At 42.5% G+C, this 22319-nt stretch overlaps 1 long non-coding RNA gene across 1 annotated transcript; it reads right to left on the bottom strand.

The window, feature by feature from the left end:
- Positions 1 to 12992: 12992 nt before the first annotated feature.
- Positions 12993 to 22286, bottom strand: LOC307213881. The gene is made up of 3 exons (XR_013837773.1): positions 21958 to 22286; positions 20506 to 20639; positions 12993 to 13091 (listed from the first exon to the last, which is right to left on the bottom strand). It is a non-coding gene; the product is annotated as an uncharacterized lncRNA (long non-coding RNA).
- Positions 22287 to 22319: the final 33 nt, after the last annotated feature.

Below are 22319 nucleotides of genomic sequence, written 5' to 3'. Positions count from 1 at the left end.
AAGACTGGCCCGTACGGGCAGGGGTACCTTTACCTTTTTTTAAGCTATCCAGAGTGGCTGGGGAAACCCAGTCAGATGGGCGGGGTATAAATAACATCATCATCATCATCATCATCATCATCATCATTATAGTACATTGGTACCTCGGGTTACATACACTTCAGGTTATAGACTCCACTAACCCAGAAATAGTACCTCAGGTTAAGAATTTTGCTTCAGGATGAGAACAGAAATCGTGTGGTGGCGGCGTGGTGGCAACAGGAGGCCCCATTAGCTAAAGTGGTTCTTCAGGTTAAAAACAGTTTCAGGTTAAGAACGGACCTCCAGAACGAATTAAGTACTTAACTCAAAGTACCACTGTAGTCTATGAATATGACCAAATTCCCTTGATGGAACAAAGTTATCTGCTGGAAAGGGGGGGGGGGGGAGAAAAAGAGAACTATAATTGCAATACACATATTCAGACCGAACCTAAGGGTGATATGAGAAGTCAGTGAATAGGGGTTTTCAGAGTTTTGAATAATAGCTATGAGGATGAACCAACAAAAACTTGAAAAGAATAAATGGTTAATCCATTTGCTCTGTGCCATATTTGCAATTAAAATTCTCTCTCCAAACTTCTGCATGCCCCACAAGGTATGGGAAACATATGGGTTGGTGGAACAAATAGCAGCTTGGGGTGTGTGTGACAATTTTAATGGTGGTAGCATGGGAGAATGGTTAACCTAATCTAACTTGGGCCACACACCACGGCTACTGTTAATACTTGTGGGAGATCCTGTTAGTAGATCTGTTGCATCATATTTAATTTGTTCATTATTCCTAACTTCTTTGCAAGTCCTTCGCAAGGGCTTAGGCAGAAGGAGATATAAGAAATCAAGGGGAAGAATATATGCTTACCTTTTATTTTAAAAAATTCTTGTGGCTTAAAAAAATGCCTTAGAAAAGAAAAATAAGATATTTAGGTATTCTCAAATATAATTTGTTTCTTCAAAAGATTCAGAAAGATAAACATCAATGATCTGAACTAGCTGAGAAATAATCAATACAGTGTTTCTTGATAAGTCCCTCCCCCAAGTTTTTGTGCCATGCTTCTTGTCTAGTAAGCTTAAGCACCAAAGGTGGACTGCATGCACATAAGAAGTTGAAATACTCTTTTGTTGGTGAATATTCTCCACTATACCAAGCTAAATGAACCAAGAGGCCAACTCATTCTAAAATAGCTTTCCATGTTCATATATCTTGTTATGTGAGAACCAGAGCTACAGATTACCACATGATTGTGGCTCTTCTGCCCCATCTAACATTACTGGAAGAAACACAAGGGCTGCTTTGGGGATTGCTTGGTCTCCTAATTATTTGGTCAATTGCACAGATTATCTGAATGTAATGCAATTGAGCAGCTGTACACAAGTAGAGCCAGTGTGTGGGGGAAGACAAATCTACCCATATCTAGGAGGGGAAAAAACTGCTTTTCCCAAAGGGAAAAGATAAGTAAACTTTTATTTATTTTGTATATTTACATACCACTTTTCAAGTGGACTCACAAAATAATTTACAATTATTAAGTCTCAATCTAGATAACTATATAATAAGATAGCATAGATAAACAACAAGGAAAAAATGTTTTGAAAGCTAAATCTATTGTCCTCTCAGTGTGTGTGTGTGTGTCCCACTTTTCCTTCAGGGAGTTCAAGGTGATGTGCATGTTTCCCCACTCTCCATTTTATTCTCACAATGATCCTGTGAGGTAGGTTAGGCTAAGTAACAGTGACTGGCTAGGAGGCACCCATTTATGACTGAGTGGGGATTTGAACCCTAGTCTCACAGGTTCTACTTCTAACCACAAATTAGCTCTGTGGTGGCAGCTGAAATGGAGAAGTGCACCTCAGTTGGACTACTAGGAGCTAGATGATGGGCAGCTCTTCTGTTTCTCTCTCTCATCCTTTCACGACTAGATAGTTCCTAATTAGACTAGTGGAGGCAGTTGGATTAAGCCATGAACGTGGCTTCAAATTCTATTTCTGGAAGGAAAAGAACACTCAGGAGTCAAAACTGGCAATGCATTCTCCTCAACATTTTCTTTAAGTACAGTGATACCTCGGGTTAAGAACTTAATTCGTTCCTGAGGTCCATTCTTAATCTGAAACTGTTCTTAACCTGAGGTACCACTTTAGCTAATGGGGCCTCCTGCTGCTGCCACACTGCTGGAGCACGATTTCTGTTCTCATCCTGAAGCAAAGTTATTAACCCGAGGTACTATTTCTGGGTTAGCAGAGTCTGTAAGCTGAAGCGTCTGTAACCCGAGGTACCACTGTATAGGAAACACACAAAAATACTAGTATCAGAGGTGCAGCTAGCTGCTCCGACACCCGGAACAGCACACATGCTGTGTGCCCGGGGGCAGGGCCATGGGGGTGGGGCGAGCGTCCCAGGGGGGCGCCGCCTGCAACTAGCATACCAGGGGGGCAGAGTGAGCCACTCATGGGGATGGAGCGAGCCCATGGCAGGCTGCTTCCTGGGTGGGGGGGGGGAGAGGGAGCCACACAGCTTGGCCAGCAGCCTTCCTCCCTTCCCTCTTCCTTTTGACAGCTCGGGGGAGTTGTGCCCCCCCAGCAAGCCACCTGGGAGAGAGGGGCAATGGCACGCCACCCACCCGCAACTCCCAAGCCTCCCCTGAGCTGTCAAAACAAAGGGGGAAAGGGGGAAGGCTGCCGGCAAGGCGGCGCAGCTTCTCCCCTTCCCCAACGGCTTGGGGTAGGCTTGGGAGTCGAGGGTGGGCGGCTGATAACACCTAGGTTGTGGGTTTAATCCCCACACAGGACATATTGCTGCATTGCAGAGGGTTGGGCCAGATGATTCTCAGGGTCCCTTCCAACTCTACAATTCCTTGATTCTACTTTGGGACAGGGACATATATGAAACAAGTATTTTTTATTTGTTAAATTTATATCCAGCCTTTCCTTCCAACATGGCGCCTGGAAGCACTTAACAGAGGTTTCCTTTGTTTTTGTTTTAATAAATGAGGTAAAAGGTGAGAGGTTGAGCCAGTGTACGTGGAAAGGCCTGATATCTAGAGTGTTGAACTAAAGCAGTGAACTTCCATCAATTTTAGCACTTGAATCGATAATTTGCTTATTTTACCCTTAACTCTGTATACTAAATGAAAATAAAGGCTTGGTTTTAGTATCATATGCTATTTGAATTGTGTTTTTATCTGCAGTAATAAAAAGTCCGTCTCGACTCAGTTTAAAATTATGACATGTCTCCAACATCTTGATTCAGAGTTGTTGGATACAGAAGTAAATGTTCTACAAAGAGAAAGGGAGATCTAGTATTTGAATCTTACACTGAATGCACAGAATAGTTGCTTGTTCTGAAAATTAAGGAATGCACATATGCACATTCAAAATGAAATGAGAGCAAAAACATGTGCTTAAATTCCACTCACTGACTTAAGAAGCCATGCTACACCATTACATTTTGAGACCAGGGACCAGTGTGACTGGTAATGCTGAAGTAAGGGAGACCAATAGGAAATGGAGCGAGAGCCAATGTTTGGGAGAGCCAACTAATTATAGTTTTGGCCTTATGCTCCTCCCTGCTGAATTCTACACAGCACCAAACACAGCACCAAACTACCTGTAAGGAAGGAGGCAGGCAAGGAGGTAGGGGCTAGTTGAGGGCAGAATAGTCTTGATGGGGCAGAACCCCATTTGTCCCTATAGACCAGCCTCCACTAATTTCACTGTAACATTTTGCTGTAATATTTGTGCCTTTTCTCAGCCAGTTGTATTTTACAATCTCCTTAGAAAGAAAGAAAATATGAACCAGCATTTCCTCTATCAACAAAAATAAGCAACATTTCCTTGTGTTTATCTCTCTGCGATCAGGCAGAAAATCAATAGTCACCTTTAAAAGATCTACATGTCAGAAGCTGACGGTAGCGTAATATGAACTCTCAACACACTTTGAACTTGTGTGTTTGTCATGTTTTGAATAAGATGTTTGCCAAGTAATTCCCTTGGACAACAATTCTCAGGGGGTTATTTTTATGCATGTCCCTTTTGTTCCCTTCATCTTTCCGATTGTCTTGAGATCAGGAACATGCTGCACTGTCCAGATGCTACTCCCCTCTTCTCATGCTATTGTGTGGAGTTGGAATTTGATTTTGAGAGACTTTAACTGGGTATCAAAGTGAACTGGGTATCTGGGCCCAGATCACACTGGGCCCAGTACGGGTCTGATTGCTGCACCAGTTCCCAGCCGTAACAGCCTGCCCCCACCTTCCCCTCTGGCTGGCATGGGCCTGTGGGTGTGGCGGTAATTCTGCAGTTCCATTAAGGCCCATCCTTGGTTGGCTGGGGTTTGGATTGCAGTGCCAGCTTGATCTTGATGAGAACTAAGCAAAATATGTTCCAGTAGTTTTACATGCGGCACCCTGATATATGCATTTCATTATTCAGACCGTTAGTCTCAAAAATATTGCTGCATCTGTGAGTCATCTACTATGATGAAGCCTAGTTCCTTCCAGGACGCAATGAAATTAGTCTCTTACAAGCGCAATATCATATTAACAGCACTACTTCTGAATTCTTTCTTTCTTTCTTGTAAGATTTAGAGCTGATTATTATCAAGTGCCAAAGGCCGAAGTATTTCTGCTCATCCTCCTCCTCAATAGATGTTTTAATATTGTAAGTTATATTGTAATTTTCAAGTAAGATACTGTACCACCTTCTCCATAGCAATATATTAGCACCTAAGGAAATACTAACTACTCATTCTCCAAGGGCACAGGCGGAGATTATGCACAGAACTAGCCCCAAAATGGAACTCTTTTCTTAGAGATTCACTTGTATGTGAACCTAGTGGTGCAGATAGGCAACTTTAGACTCTTGACTTCATGATCTTACTGGGGGTCTCAATTTTGAGATGTGTATGACTTCCTTTACTTCAAAATGTGGCAAGCCAGCTCTATTGTGCTTGGGGCCTTTCCTGCTCATTCAGCTGAGTGGTGCCTTGGATGTCTGCCCTAAAGTCCTGTCCTGATGGCACTACTTCTGGAGTCTAAACAATCTTGTAGCAGGTGGTCTGAGGTAGAGCTGAGATGAAATCTTGTTGAGTTTTAAATTTTCTCATTGCACAGTGCAAAATCAGTGTCCTAAATTCAACTAACGAGCTACCCAAGAGAACATATTAATATGTATTGTTACATGTCACTCCAATCTCTGAGTAGTGAGAGATTCCAGGGGTTTGAGTCACTTCTCCAGGGTTAGGTTTCATTGGAATGAGGGAAAGTGGAAACTGGCAGTTTTATTCACACATATATACAACCTGAGCCTAAGATGGAGTAGATCACAGCATTAGTGCCCCCAAAGGTATTGGAATCACACATTAATCAAGCATGGGCCTGCCTCTCAGCTTCTTCCTGCAGCCTGCTTCCAGCTCAGCTCTCTCTCACATACACCTTGCCATTGTCATCTAGGTCTCAGTCAGGTGAGGGTGGTGGTGAGAGGCCCACACAGTAGCCTGTGATTATGGTACTTAACCTTTGACCATACAGCCATTTTGCCTAAACACAAGGTCAGTGCTTAGGTGACATCTATGGCCATTATCTCACAAAGAAACTTGCCTGACGGGTTCAACAATGGAGTCCTCCACTAGATTTTAATCCTTACTTGGGTACATGACTCCAAGACTTAGAGGGGCCTCGTGTAATGGAGGTGTTGTTTGTAAGGTGAAAAAAGCGGCCAGCTGGAAGAATGTTTAATGGCAAGTAAAGGATGTCAACTGGACTCTAAATAAGAAATGATGTGGCAATCTGAGGAAATGACGATGATCATATGTTCGGAACAGGAGCAGGACACCTGATTTTAAGAAATTGTATTAAATTAATTTGGTTTGATTTGCAATACAGTAATTTGGAAAATTAATAAAAATAATTGGGGATAAAATATGAATTAGAGGGGCCTCAGGCACCAATTGGACCGACCTTCCCCCCACCAAAACAAAACAACCAACCCCCCCCCCAACTTACAACAGTATATACCATGAAACTGAACAGAATGAGCATTGGATGTTGTGTGAATTTCATTATCTCTGCACTGGACAAATTGGGAACTAACTTTGTAATGCATCAAAGCAATCTGATTTTGTGCAAAGCAGAAGTCAACCACTCTGCTTTTCTCCCCTTTTTATGGGCATCTCATCAACACTGGCAAGGAGAGATATTTCACTGTGAGCAAATCAAGCACATACTTCAGATGCTGATACTCCCCACCCACCACCCACCAGCTGTTGTGGTGAAATCCTGAACATTCAGTCTTCTTTGAGTTCACCTGGGAGACTAGGAATATTTTTTTATATTCAGAAGATGCCATATGTTTGCATTAATACAGCTACAAATTATTCCTTCCTTGTTGATTTCAAGACATCCAAAGGAATACTGATTAATATTGCGAAATATGAAGCATATTCACTGTCTGAGGATGCTGCCGCCATTCTAAATAATTGCACACAAGGAAGCAGATTTGGAAGATAATTCATTAAAATTACCAAAAAATCAAATAAGACAAATTCCATTTTGAATGTTCAAGAGGACACATCCTTTGGGATGCTGTTGAACATCTTCCAGTTATTGTGGGCATAAATGCAAATTGTGGATGCTGGATATTTCCTAAGAGGCCACAGCTATATTTTCCCCATTTATGCCTAACAACATAAATGGGGGGGGGGGGATATTATAACTGCTTTGAGGTTTGATGTGGGTTTTTTTACAGTTAAGTGGTATATAAATTGTATGAATTAATTAATTAATTAATTAATTAAGCAAGCCCAGCCCTGGAACGTGCCTTTCTACCCAGGAAATCTGTCCTTTGCTACCCCACCAAATTTCCCTTCCTTTGCCTCGAGGAGTCACCAAACATAGCTGGTCGACTGTTTAACTTGACAGGCCTAACCTAACCTCATAATGCCACTGGATAAACCACGTACTACAGTATTCCAGTTAATGAAGTAAGCAGTTCCCTTAGAGAAAGTACAATTCATGATGAATACCAAAGTGGAAAACCTGATTTCTATGCCCTACTGCAACTTCAGCCCTCTGCAGCCTACTTGGTAAAGGGTAGAGGGGCATTTTAGGGATCGGCACAGACATAATTCTAGTCACAGGCTACTTGAAAAACAACTGCCCAGGGAACCACCTGGCTGCTGACAATGGCTCACCACATAGAGCAGCCTCCATAAAATGGTGTCTCTTGCAACTCCCTACACAGATGGTTGAATTTATGAACTGGTCCCTACGATATCCTTCAGTGTGGATAGAAGTTTAGAGCAATTAAGTTATTTGTTTAACAAACAAGTCATGTGTCCATTGTGGTTAAAATGCATTAACTTAACATTAGAAATCAACACACCTTGCATTTTCTTGAATTTTAATTCTCATTTGCATTTCTACACAGCAATAATTAGATTTATGGCAAATCCACTGTGAGGCTCTCGTAACTATATTTGTATCTGCCTGTAAGGAGAAAGAGATATCACTCATGGTCATCACTAGCTATTAATTTGATGGCAATTCTGTAGTGAAAAGGAACTTCCAGTATTCTCACTGAAGGTTTCAAAGTTCTTACGTGAAATACTAAATGACCCCAAAATTGTCAGTTTTATTTTTAAATCAGAGCTGGAGCAATGTTCTGTGCAAACCAGTTATTATTTCACTGGATGTCTTTGTGATTTTTCCTCCCGCTGTGAAAACCTTTCCTTTTGGGGGGCCATGTGCTGGTTTGTTCAGATCTCTTTGCTTGTTTAATCATCTCAAAAGAATTTGAAGTCTGCTTATTTTTATAGCACTGAGGTGCTGGCTATTCTTAATACAACACATAAAAAGGCGTTTTGCACCCTTTTTGGCTATTGGCCTGTTTCCTTGTTTTTGCTGAGACACACTGCAGGCATTCTGTTGTTCTTTGGCTAGAAAGCATGAAAACAGTTGGCTGGTAAATAAAGCTTGTTAGGCAAAGATATGCATGAGTTTTGTCCCTGCCCATGCTGCCTCTTCCCTCCTCCTTTCTCAGTGTGCAGCAAAGTAAGTCCTCCTTCATGAATTTGTTCTGGACCCAGAACATATTATTTCCACATTCGGAACCAACCAGAATCTGAAATGAACCAAATGAACCTCAACTTGTGCTTTCAGATTATTGTTTGTTCTTAATGTGTCAGTTGAGGTGACTCAGACACCGCCTTCTGTCACCAAAGAACCTTTGGTTTCAGGACATATCAATTTTGCCAAAATAATATGTCTGCTAATTTCACAGCATCTTGGAGCTTGTGCAAACATGGAAAGTCCTCAATACAACAAAAACTGAATGTTGTGTTGTTGCTGATTGAATTTATTATTGGTCTGACTTTTAAAAACCTCAGGTTGTTGAGCTTTTTCAATTGACTTGCCTGAGATCCCCCGAAACATTAATTCCGCCTTTGAAATGTCCGGGAAAATCTGGGTGTTTGGCAGTCCTATTTTATCTTTTATGTTGGCTGTTGCCCATCTTGTCTTCTCTGAATCCCTTCATCCTGCCCTCTGCTACTCCTTAACTTTTTGTAACCCATACAAGATGCTGCTGTCAAGGTTACTTTACTCATCATTGTGACCATGTCATCATTCTCTGAAAAGCTCCACTCTTCTGTCACATCAAGTTACCGTTTCTGTCTCAGCCAGCAAAGGGGAATAATTTTGTTTATTCACACACAACAGCTACCGTCACTTGGCATGCTGTCTTCCTAATAGTTTTTTGTTGTTTGTTGTTGTTTCAAGAGGCTCTTTTGATGATTCATCATCTCATCATCAAGGCACTATATAAACCCAATTGTTTCACATTAATTGCAACATCATTGGGGTGCCACTAGCATTATTAGCTTGAGACATGAGTCCTTGCCTGACTTGGAATCACAATGATCTTAAGTACCGGTAGTGTGATACTTCTCTACCCTGATGCTTTTGCTGCATATTAATGCCTATTTAATGCACAGCATACCTGTGTGCATTCACAGCCAGGAACTGGGGCGGCTGCTCATTTATAGCACTAAAACCTCTCCATATTCAAGATGACTTGTTTCCCTTGCTTGGTTGTTGCACAGTTTCATGTCTAATCATCTGAATGCTGTCATCTGATGGTTGTCACAATCATGCTGTTCCAGTATAGCGAACTACACAGCTATGAAACTGCTGTGAGGCATTCTACAGCCACAAGAAATGTCAATCTAAGCTAGAACATATTAATCCAAACCTACAACGCAAAGGATCTAGTCATGCAAAGTTGAAAACACACACACAAGTGATCCTAGGAAGAAAGAGTGAAGAATAATTGAAAATATAAGGGTACCACTCTAATAAAGTAACTACTATGATCAATTGTCATCCAACTTCCTGTCCCTAATAGTTATTAATCATTTATTTCCAAACACTCGCCAGTCCTCTGTTTATGTTTCAAAAGTACTTGGCAAAGTTGCTCTCTTCCGCATAAAAATAAGCCGGGACCATGAATGCATAAAGGGCAGTAATAAATACAATATTATTTCTGATCAGCTCTCATTATTTCCCTTTCAGACTTACTGACTTGTAAACAATGGATGCACTCATTTGAAACTTAAGTGCAGACCCTCCATTCTAACAGCGCAGCACCAAGAGCGATTCTCAGTGTGCATAATTGATTAATCTGCTTTTCTATTCTGAATTAATTTCTGGATGTGTTTTGATGTTCTGTTCCTGACTTTTAAAAGGGAGAGAATTAACAGGAAGTTGAAAGCAGCAGTGTAAACTGGTACGAGGGCAGTAGGCTTGCAATATTTCAAAAAGTAAAATTCCTGACACCCCCAACAATTCACAGAATAAAATCAAGGTATGAAACTACAAAACACCTAATAAAACAAAAACAGCAACCCAATACCCCCCCCAAAAAAAACCACACATTTTAAAAGGGCATAGGGTGTAAATCGGATCAACCAATGGCCTGGTTAAAAAGGAACGTATTTGCCTGGCACCTAAAGGTGTATAATGAAGGCACAGCCTCCCCTCCCCAAAAGCAAACAAACAAAAAAATCAACACACACACTCCCAGTGTCCCTAAGAGCCAATTCTTCTTCTACTACTAGCAGGGAAAGGAAGGGAGATTCTTTGCTGATATCCCCACCCCCCACCCCCCACTTTGGGAGGGTGGGACTGAGGGGGGTGAGTTCCTTTGGACCTGCTCCCAAGCAAGTAGCCACAGGCACCCTGTTCCTTTTTTAGCCGGGCTCCTCGCCTCCTGGAAAGGGGAACAAGTGTCCTCCTCAAGGGGCAGAACTAGGGGCAGTTTGTGGTGATGCCACGGGGGGAGACTCCTAGTGATGTCACTGGGTGGGTCAATGAGACAGAGGTGAATAGGAAGAGGAGAATGGGGGAGGGTAGGACATCCACTCCCTTAGCGTCTATCCTATAATTTGCATCCAGCTCCTGTCAGGCTAGAGCTTGCAAGCTGTGTGCATTTTCAATATATATTCTTTTAATTAAAGGCTTTCTTGCCCACCTGGAGATTCAAGTGCTCCACCTGCTACCTGGAAGAGGTGAGGAAAAGCTGGAGGCTTCAGATCAGACCTGGAGGTCTGGCAACCCTACACAATGCCCACATTCAGGGCCCTATGCACATACTGTATAGTGAGGCAGCTGTATGTATACTGAGTAGGAGCATGGTATTAGAGGACACAAAGCTGTGTGTGCCACATGCACCCCTTAAAGCTAGCCGCCTGCCCTCAGATGGAGTAGAGAACATTGCCTGCCTCATCTCCCATTTGCAGTAAGATTTAGCTTCCAGTCTGGTTGGTTTCCGCATGTGGACAGTCTTAAGCTCTTAAGACTTTTTGTCTCAAAGCAGCATCTTGATTTATCCCTGGAAAGCAATATGCAATCAGCATAGTTACCAGAACCATAATATAATATGCTTCCAATGCCAGCCATCTCAAGGAAATGGTCTGTCACATTCTGTACTAGCTGAAAATTCTGAACAATCATCCGCAGTAATGTACATGGAGTACATTGCAGCTGTCTAGTTGTGCAGTTATGAAGGTACAAATGACAATTGCTAGACAGGATTGCAGTGAGCGACGTATGTCAGGGATCTCATGCCAATAGGAGTCTCTCTGCATGTTGCTGTGGTATGCAAAGCATACCAGGCCAATGCTGAAGGTCCATTAAAAGGTATGGGTGAGATCCTCATGGCCAAACTAGATGTGATGTTGGTTATGTGAATGCAGAAAAGTCTGATCATCACTGATACCTTGAGGGGTGGGGCAGAGAAAAAGAAAATTTAACTTTCTCTGCCATGGTCCAAAAGAAGAACTCTCTGTGAAGGGAACGCAGTGGATGTAGCCTACCTTGATTTCAGCAAGGCATTTGACAAGGTGCCCCATGATATTCTTGTAAAGAAGCTGGTAAAATGCGGACTTGACTATGCTACCACTCAGTGGATTTGTAACTGGCTGACTGACCGAACCCAAAGGGTGCTCATCAATGGTTCCTCTTCAACCTGGAGAAGAGTGACTAGTGGGGTGCCACAGGGTTCCGTCTTGGGCCCGGTCTTATTCAACATCTTTATCAACGACTTGGATGATGGACTCAAGGGCATCCTGATCAAATTTGCAGATGACACCAAACTGGGAGGGGTGGCTAACACCCCAGAGGACAGGATCACACTTCAAAACGACCTTGACAGATTAGAGAACTGGGCCAAAACAAACAAGATGAATTTTAACAGGGAGAAATGTAAAGTATTGCACTTGGGCAAAAAAAATGAGAGGCACAAATACAAGATGGGTGACACCTGGCTTGAGAGCAGTACATGTGAAAAGGATCTAGGAGTCTTGGTTGACCACAAACTTGACATGAGCCAACAGTGTGACGCGGCAGCTAAAAAAGCCAATGCAATTCTGGGCTGCATCAATAGGAGTATAGCATCTAGATCAAGGGAAGTAATAGTGCCACTGTATTCTGCTCTGGTCAGACCTCACCTGGAGTACTGTGTCCAGTTCTGGGCACCACAGTTCAAGAAGGACACTGACAAACTGGAACGTGTCCAGAGGAGGGCAACCAAAATGGTCAAAGGCCTGGAAACAATGCCTTATGAGGAACGGCTAAGGGAGCTGGGCATGTTTAGCCTGGAGAAGAGGAGGTTAAGGGGTGATATGATAGCCATGTTCAAATATATAAAAGGATGTCACATAGAGGAGGGAGAAAGGTTGTTTTCTGCTGCTCCAGAGAAGCGGACACGGAGCAATGGTTCCAAACTACAAGAAGGAAGATTCCACCTAAACATTAGGAAGAACTTCCTGACAGTAAGAGCTGTTCGACAGTGGAATTTGCTGCCAAGGAGTGTGGTGGAGTCTCCTTCTTTGGAGGTCTTTAAGCAGAGGCTTGACAACCATATGTCAGGAGTGCTCTGATGGTGTTTCCTGCTTGGCAGGGGGTTGGACTCGATGGCTCTTGTGGTCTCTTCCAACTCTATGATTCTATGATTTGCATTCTAATGGAAGCTCTCACTGACACCAGTGGATGCTTCACTTGAAATGCAAATAGTAGCTTCAGGGAGGAGATTTTTGTCAGGACTGTGGTAAAGAGAGAAATAGTTACGGTAAACTGTGCCTATCCAGCCCCACTCCACAATCCTGAGGCTACTTGGATATCACCAGGGCTGCTATTTACATATCCAGCCCTACTCAACAATCCTGAGGCTACTTGGATATCACCAGGGCTGCTATTTACATAGGAAAAAATGTGCATGTTAATTGCATTCACCCAATTAATGTCACATCTACTTTGGCCCCTGTTGCTAGACATCAATGACAAGATTGATTTGCATGGAAAATAGTGTTTTACTTTTAATGCCTATTAAGATGCACAGATAATATTATATGTTTAAAGTACAAGATGATGCATTTATATATCAGATGTTTAACACAAGACATAGCTTATAAAAGGCTTGCATAGTGCAGGACCAGATGCTGTTACTGGGCAGATTTTTATTACAGCTGGAGAGAGCAAGCTTTCCCATTGGCCTCATATGTGTCTGATGAAATAAAATGTAATGAGAACACTGCTTTATTAATCTGTGCACAACCAGGCAGCTGAAGAAACAGATCACTAGAATATCTGCCAACTGCAGTATTTTATTGGCACAAAGATCAATAAATCCAGTGTGCTTTTCTTTTATGAAATTTTCATGAAAAGGAATAAACGAGCTATTTATGTCTACAGTATACATTTGCGTCCTGCTATAACTTAAGGTTACTTTCCCAGCCCTCTGAGATTATTATATTAACTAAGGTCTTCCCAAGTTTAGTAACAGGATTACGTTTCAAAGTTATAGCTCAGCCAATTGGCCATTATAGCACATGATTAAATCACAAAGGATCAAGATTCAAGCATAACCAAATATAGTTGTTGTTGTTGTTGTTGTTGTTGTTATTATTATTATTATTATTATTATTATTAAAAATGTAATTAGTGACCAGGAAAAGCACCATAAAAGTCATCCACATAAGGTCACTTTGACAATATCAACGACTTCAGATAAGGTGCAAAATTTGCCACTCAGCTAGCTATGAAAGGTATTCTGTAACCTAGAAAGGCCAAACTGGTGAACCTAATCCAAAAACTAAGAAACCCCTTGATTTGACCTTCTAAAGAAGATACAGTTTATTTTGTTGCATCTTATCCAGAGGAACATGTGGGATGAACAACATCAATGTCGTCTCACCCTCTTGACTTGGTAATGACATGAGAAATTTTGAACATCTATTTTCCTTATTTATTCATTTTATTAAAACATCTATGTTCTGCCCTTTTGGTGCAGAAGCACCACTGTATAGCAAAAGCACAACCAGTATCTCATATTGGAAAACCATGATGAATCTGGTAAGTTACCTTGCTAGAATTATTGAGCAGGATGCCTCTAAGGACATGAAACTATGCATTAGTTTTCAGTACTAGAATTGAACTGTGGTCACAGTCTTTTCACATAAAAATCTACTTCTGGTTAGGGATGGGAAAGAAATTTGAGCCGGTTTGCATTTATAGGTGAATCTACCTAATTCACACATTCTGAAACAATGCATGTGAACAAAAACGCAGCCAGCCTTTGAAATATTTCTCTGAATTTTGCCAAGTAAGAGGTACAAAATGCATATGCTAGGGTAGAGTTTTCATAAAAATGCATATTTTAAAGGAAATAACATACAAAAATGCATTATATTAGGGGCAAATTGCTTTTGCAAAAACTTGTATATTGGGTAGACATGGACAAATATGTATTTTAGAAGAAATGCACACTCAAATGCTGCTAAATTTTGATGAGGACTTTAAAAACATAATTTACAAACTGGTGTAGAAGTGTGGAGAACTGAAGATTGTGGAAATGAAAAAGGGAGGGAAACTGAAATGCAGAAATTCACCATTCCCTTCTGGTTAGCTTTCTGGTTAGCTTTCTTCATTTCATCAGCCTGAATTTGATAGGAGGGGAATTGTTTTCCTGAACAATTGAGAATCAGAACCTGTTGCCAATCTATAGCAAAACATCCACAGATTTACCTGTAGATCCTGGTCTACCTTCTGCCCACTCCTGAAGACATGAAGAACTATATGGATATTGTATTATTTGAGGCTATGACTATTTCAGCTTTTTCTGAAAGAGAACTTCTCTCTCTTGTTGCTATGACAACGTTACCTGTTTTTTCCCTACTTTTCCTGGAACCAAACTATGAAGTTCTTTTGTAGAACTGAGGTCAGCATTCTCTGTTCTTTATACAGAACTCTATCCTTAATAAAAACAACTTTGATCCCCAAGCAAGAAAGTTTCATTTGTGGGATAAAGTACAGCATTGAGTTTTTCTCCATCCGTCGCAGTAAAGTTTGGAACACTTTACTCTTCCCAGTCCTCTGGCACCAAAGAGATAAATTACTATTACCTGGTACGAGATTAGATTGATTTATAATTGCTATACTTCAAAATGCAGCACAATAAACTTGTGTTTTTTTATTTGAAGAAAAACTGTGTAGCACTCCTAAAGTACAAGGCCGCTAAAACATCCTTTGTGGATGAGAAATAATAAGGGTATTATGGGTACATTTAAAATTAGTGGGAAATTGCTACTGGCTTCAATGAGATGTGGATTGCATTCTCTGTTGTTATAGTGTGTTTCCATTCTCTCAGTGCATTAGAAAAGGTGGATATGCATTTTCTTGTCCAATTATGAAGACGGGCTGAGAGCAGCTATTTATCTGCTAACATGATATAACAGGTCTGTAATGCAGCAAGTCTCCACTTTGACTTCTTTTGAAAACAAATTATGCCTTCATTTGTCTGCCATGAATAAATGACATGCATACAACTGAATATGGATGTGTATGTTATCCTGAAGATTCAGAGCACGCTGGACTGTATTTAATCAACATGAATACCCAGATTATAAAAGTTGCTAAACCAAGAGCAGAATGGCCTGCTGCTATATGGGGGTGAATGCTTTCAACAGTCAGGACCAGCAAAAGTCGGTAATAATAATAATAATAATAATAATAATTTATTTATACTCTGCTCATCTGGCTGGATTTCCCTAGCAACTCTGGGTGGCTTACAGAACATATAAAAAATTACAAAATATCAGACAACAACAACAACAACAATAATTTTTATTTATACCCCGCCCTCCACAACAACAACAACAACAATAGTAATTTTTATTTATACCCCGCCCTCCCCAGCCAAGACTGGGCTTAGGGCAGCTAACAACCAATAATAAAAACAAGTTGATTGAAATACAACTTTAAAAATTCCTGCCTGTAGTAGGCATTGTCAGGTACCTGTCAAGGCAGGGGGCCCACTGTCAACCTCCAGAACCTCCTGCTCTCCTCATGGTTGCCACTGCCTGTCTGCTTCCCTCTCTGAGCATGCAAGTGGAAACAAGGGAGAGGGGAATTGACTGTGCAACAGAGGTGAAGATGGTCCCATTCAGGGAATGTTGTCTAAGGGTCCTCAAAACCTGGAGTCAGCCCTGGGAAGAACCACCCTCACCAGATGAATGGTGGCATGTCAAAAGACTGCACTGTACAGGTGGAGTGGGGATAGGCCAGGGCTCCGTCCAAGGCAGGATTCATTTACTGTGACATCCTAAAAGGCCAGCAAGACACTTTGTCGATGAAAACCTACTCTTGGATATGAAGCTCTGACAATAGCGGTTTTAATCCCAACTCTACAATTCTATGATTCTATGAAACACAAAGCAGCAGAATTATAAAATGGTGTTCCAGGTGTGCCCTGATCCACAAGCAAGGATACCAGAGGAACCTCCCTCAGTGCAAGCTATGACAACAGCTTGTTTCTAGAGGCTCGGGGTGTAAGGCTGTAGTCCTGCAGACATTTGCTCACAATTTCAACAAGTAGTAGTTGTGAGCAAGGGTGCATCTTTGAAATACCATATGTAAAAGGGTAAGAGCAACAGCCACCCACCCCCACCAGAACAGCAGTTGAAACCCAGCAACATGTCAAGCCTCATAAGAAGGTTTTCCAAATGAGCTAACAAGTGAATAGGCTAAGTTTTCCAAAACAAATGCAAGAGACAAACAGGCAAACCACCCATCCGCCCATTCTTCAGGTTGGTTTTAGCTGCAATGGAGCAAGCAATAATATGCATTACTAAACTCAGAACACTATCTTCCCTGCTGTCCCCTATTTCCATTCATCAAGAAGGCCACCTTAGGATCAGTGGAGGCTAATTTATTTGGGCAAATGGGGTATCTACCCCACCAAGCTGTTTGCTCTCGGCCAGTTTAAGAAGCCTACCTCTTTGCCAGTCAAGGGATGGCCACTGGCTGTCAGCCCCCCCCCCCATCTCAGTGCTGCCTTTGTACAATTCAGCAAGGATGAGGCCCTGTCATTGGCTCTCACTCCACCTACTGTTGGCCTGCCTGCCTTGCACCCTACCTATCCCATTGAACACCAGCCTCCACTGAAAGTTAGGATGCTCTCCAAGGTGCTGATGGCAACAAGCCCCTCTTTTGTCCCCTAAAGACCAATGTAAGTACTTCTGCATTGCCCAGAGAAAAACAAAATGGAGTAAAAAGACACACAGAAGGACCTTCTAACTGCTCCTACAGTGGCAACGGCGTCAGGTCCAGTCCAAAGACAGTATTTCTTCTTTAGGTGCACAGAGGCATCCCTGCATGAATGAAAGGGGAGGAGTCTTCATTTGTGTAGGGAATAGCCGTGCTGGAAGCACCACCAAAACAGAGGCCCACCCACAACTTCCAGAAGAGTAGGCACTCCTGGAATTGTGCAGCTTGAGCCCAATAACTGATCTGATTGTAGAGCAGATCCAGCTCTGGTTCCTGGGCTAGAGTTACGACCACTAGCATCCTTATGCCAACACTGGGACCTTGCACTAAATTGTTTCAGTGAAGAAATTCATAGGATGGGAACATATATATATATATATATATATATATGTATGTATGTATATTGGCCTTTTCCCTGTCATCAATGATCATAGAGCAGTGACTTTTTACTGCCATACAATGATGTGACTAGAGCACTCTGGAAGTGCAGCAAGCCCTATCATGGCTATGTTTGTTGAAAACTTTTATTTCCACTTACGCCTCGCCAAATTAGTCTGTCTTATTTCTGCAGCTTTGAATTCTTGTTAGTTTTATGGGGATTTTTAAAAACATTGCTCTATGATTTGTACTGTGTTTTCTAGCCCGTTGATGTACACGGCTTGGGTTTTCTTTTGCACAGTGTGGATTAGAAACTCTAGAATGAATAACTAAATAAAAACTCACCCTTAGCTTAATGAGAGTAAACCATCTTCATTAGCAGAAGGAATGCGTCATCATGTTCTTAAAATGACGAGCAATGCAACTCTGCATATGTCAAGGTTGAAAAAGTATGTCTAAAGGTATTTTCAAGTGCCTCTAGGAAACAGGCACAGATACTCTATCTAGCTCCATCTATACACTCCATAGGAAGAAAGAGCCTTGGGAAGACATCAAAGGCACAACAAAGCCGATTAACTGAAACAGAAAAATCCAGCGTCTCTGAAAGATCTGAGCTCTTGTGCAGTATATATTTTAACAGATGAGCAATCTTCCTTCAGTTACCATTTTATTCTTCCCCTTTATGGAAGCTTATCAGATCTCACTGCTTGATTCCCTCAAATCTATTCATCTTTAAGACGTGCTGTTAAGAGTAGCAAGCGACTGAGAAGAACTGAGCTGGAGATACTGGGGTACTGGTTCTTCTATTGAATGTATAATGTGATCAGATATGGATAGGAAATGAGGCTAGCTATGTATCATGTATACCCAGAATGATCTCAAGGATCCGAGTGCGGGTTCCTTTGTAGCCAAAATGGCATTATCCACGCACAAGCAGGAAGTAACAGCTGGCTTGGGGGAACTACCAGATTTGCAGGTACAATATTTTTGTGGGGCAAGAGCACCAGTAGTAGAGGGCGCAGGAGAGATCCAAGCACAGCTCAGTAAAGACTTAGCTTCCTCAGTGGCTACAGAATGCTGATTGATTGATTGATTGATTGATTGGGCTGGCAGGAGGAGGGGCAGAAAAGTGAGTGGAAGGGAGAAGCAATGGAGTATTCAGAGCAGGAGCATTCCACACTGCAGCATTTTGTTGCACCTTCTACCAATATTTGCATAACTTTGCATACAGAGTGTAAGCAACCATCATGCTTTCAGAACATTCACGTATTAGTTTAGAAAACGATGGCTCTGTTTCTGGCTAGCCGAATCAATCTACCAATTCAGTTCAGAGATTTGCTGATAGGTGGCCACGGATCAGAACAGTCTATGAAATGTTACAAACTGGGAGGAATTTTTAAAGGAGCCCAGTGAGAGAGCCATGGTAAGACTTCCTGAAATCCTTGCAACATTTCAAACCTTAACAAGGGCTCCCATTGGTTGGGGTCCTAACCTATACTTTGCATTATGGGAAAACCATTACAGCCTGTAGCATGATGCCGAATGTCAGAAGATTCAGGACAGACAAAAGAAATCACTTCTTTACACAGTGCATAATTAAACTGTAAAATTTAATCCCACAAGATGGAGTGATGGCCACCAACTTGGGTGGCTTTTTAGAAGGATTAGACCAATTCATGGAGAATAAGACCATCAAGAGCTACCAGCAAGAGAAGCCATGCTCTGTCACCACTGTCAGAAGCATAGTGCCCCTGAATACTATTTGCTGGAAATTACAAGTGCTGGGAGTGCAGCTGTACTCAAATCCTGCTTGTGGGTTTTTCACAATCATCTGGCTGGCCTTTGGGAGAACAGGATGTTGAGCTAGATAAGTCATTTGCCTGACTCAGCAGACTCGTCCTATGTTCTGACTTCCACATATTGTTCACGTGGAAAAGAGAGCACACCAGAGCCATTCTTAAAAGATTTCACAATCTACACTATCCATGGGCAACCTCACTTATGGGGCCACCTGGGCCCCTTTGTCCAGATCCCTTGATGGATGCTCAGACCACACTCCCTCCCCAAGCCATAGCTCTCATAGTCCCTGCTCCATGCTCTTGCCTGCCTGCAATGCGCCCTTGACCTGTGACCATGTCTCTTGCTTGCCTAGATGGAGGAAGCAGATACAGGTGTATAAGTGCCTTCCTTCTGAATAGCAAGAATGTATTGTATGGTAAGAAGAGTCACATCTGTTGCACCACCCATTTTTGCCTCTGGCCACACCCATCACTGCCACGTCCCATTGGAACACATTCCTTGGGCTACCAAAGATTTCCCACCCCTGATTGAGGCAATGGAGATTTTGCATTTCTTACAAGTTCCTTCTGAGAACACTGCTGTTGACCGGACTATAAATATTTTAAACAAAGAACAAAATAACACAAGCCAGAAATAGATACAAGTAAATAAATAAACAGATTTGAGGTTTTTTAAAAAACAATCAAGTGGTATATAAATTATATTAAATAAACAAATGTCACTCGTGTAAAGAACAGATTGTGCTCCTGCAAATATCTCTTGCACTTTGCTGCTGTTGTCTCCTCCCTGGCTGTCTGTACGAGGCAAAATTACACAAGGCACAAGTGTGTGGTTGCATATGTACTGTAAATAATAGGTAAAGGACCCCTGGACGGTTAAGACCAGTCAAAGGCAACTATGAGGTGCGGCGCTCATCTCGCTTCAGGCTGAGGAAGCCTGCGTTTGTCTGCAGCCAGCTTTCCAGGTCATGCAGCCAGCATGACTAAACCGATTCTGGTGCATGGAGGACTGTGACAAGTGCCAGAGCACAAAGAAACACCGTTTACCTTCCTGCGGCAGCGGTACCTATTTATCTACTTGCACTGGTATTCTTTGTCGTGTGGACTCGAACTGCCGACCTTCCAATTGGCAAGCCCAAGAGGTTCAGTGGTTTAGACCACAGTGCTACCCGCCTTCCTACCTTTACCTATACTTACTGTAGCACATACTAAAACTGCACTAATACTTCTGGGTCTTGACTTCTGTGGCCTGCTTTCCAAGACGGCTGTAGCTGTCATTCTGCAAGATCAGACACAGCAGTCAAAGTCTTCTGGATACGTGAGAAATTCTCCTGGGGAATTAAAAAGATAACCTGCATCAAGCACTAAAAAAATAAATAAATCATACCTAGTAATTACATCTTGTCCTTTAAATACTCTTTCAAGTGAATAAAACATGACATTGACATGGTTCTAACACTTTTTGGCTGCATCTATAGGGTTTTCACTTCAGAGACGGCAAACAATAGGGTTAATTAGAAACATCTAACTCTCAAAATGCTGTTCCACAAGTTCAAAGCACCATTTCCTCTTCCACATCAAATCCTGTCACTCCCACACATACAAGCATACGGATAGTGGCACAGATTTTCCTTAAGAAAGATAGCTGTTAAAAAGGGGGGGGGGGATGGAAATATGGGGTAGGATGAAAGCGTTTCAAAGCAAACTATCTTGAAGGAAATTGCATCCACTGCAACAACGCATATGCTGCAGGGTTTATATTGTGGCATGCCACCCCAATCTCTGAGAGGTGATTCCAGGGGTCCCAGGTAGAAGAAGAAGAGTTTGGATTTGATATCCCGCTTTTCACTCCCTTTAAGGAGTCTCAAAGCAGCTAACATTCTCCTTTCCCTTCCTCCCCCACAACAAACACTCTGTGAGGTGAGTGGGGCTGAGAGACTTCAAAGAAGTGTGACTGGCCCAAGGTCACCCAGCAGCTGCATGTGGAGGAGCGGAGACGCGAACCCGGTTTCCCAGATTACGAGACTACCGCTCTTAACCACTATACCACACTTACCCAGGGACCCATTGCCCTGGAATGAGGAGCAGAGGAGACCGCAGTGTCTTTATAGTATATGGTTTATCTACACATATGTACAAACTGAGCCTGATGGAGGGCCTCACAGCATTAACAACCCAGAAGGTCTTGTTTCTCCCACAGCTGCAGCCTAGGATTCAAACAGAAATCAAGCATGGATCACTCTCTGGCTTCTGCTTGCTTCTAGCCAAGCTCTCTCTCACATTCTTGGCTTTTATCCATCTTGCCACCAGCCAGGTGAGGGTGGGGGCCCACCTCCATGTCCTCTGGCAGAGAGTAAATCCCTTTCTTCTATTAACGACCCATACTTAGGGGGCACTGTGTCCCTTGCCTGGCTACATGAACAATGAGATCATTCATTTGACTTGCTGGATCCAGAGGTTTAGAAGGGCAGCGGGCATCATACAGTCTAACCCCACTCCACTGATGGGTGTAGCCAGGATTTTTGTTAGGGGGCAGGCTTTTGTTGGGGGGGGGCAGAACCTCAGATTTGTATTGATTTGGGGGGCAGTTCTCCCGAAGTTACTCCCATGACCCCACCCCCAAAAAACTCACAGCAATATTATTCTTACATTATTTCCTTTTTTTATTTCCCAATATTTATACCCTGCTTGCCTGTAACCAAACCTCAACCGCATCTTACTCCCCCCATGTCCAACAAGAAAACAGACCACCTGGTAACCTGCAAAAGGCAGGAGAGACGCCAGGTCTGGACGCGAATCGACAGACAAGCCGCGTGGCTTCTAAAAATAGTTTTAAAAAAACAACCAAGGAAGAGCGAGGGATGAAACGGCCTTATCGGCGTTCCCGCCCCACCCAGACAGCCATCAGACGGCCACCGGGGCTCCTGCGCCCCCTCCTTCGGCTTCCTTCCTTCCTCCCCCGCCCCACATTCGCTCCCATTATTATCGCAGGCGCCTCGGGGGTGCGCGCG

This window comes from Podarcis cretensis (assembly GCF_951804945.1).
Source record: "Podarcis cretensis genome assembly, chromosome: 4".
Lineage (NCBI taxonomy): Eukaryota > Metazoa > Chordata > Lepidosauria > Squamata > Lacertidae > Podarcis > Podarcis cretensis.
This window is presented reverse-complemented; position numbering and strand designations above follow the sequence as displayed.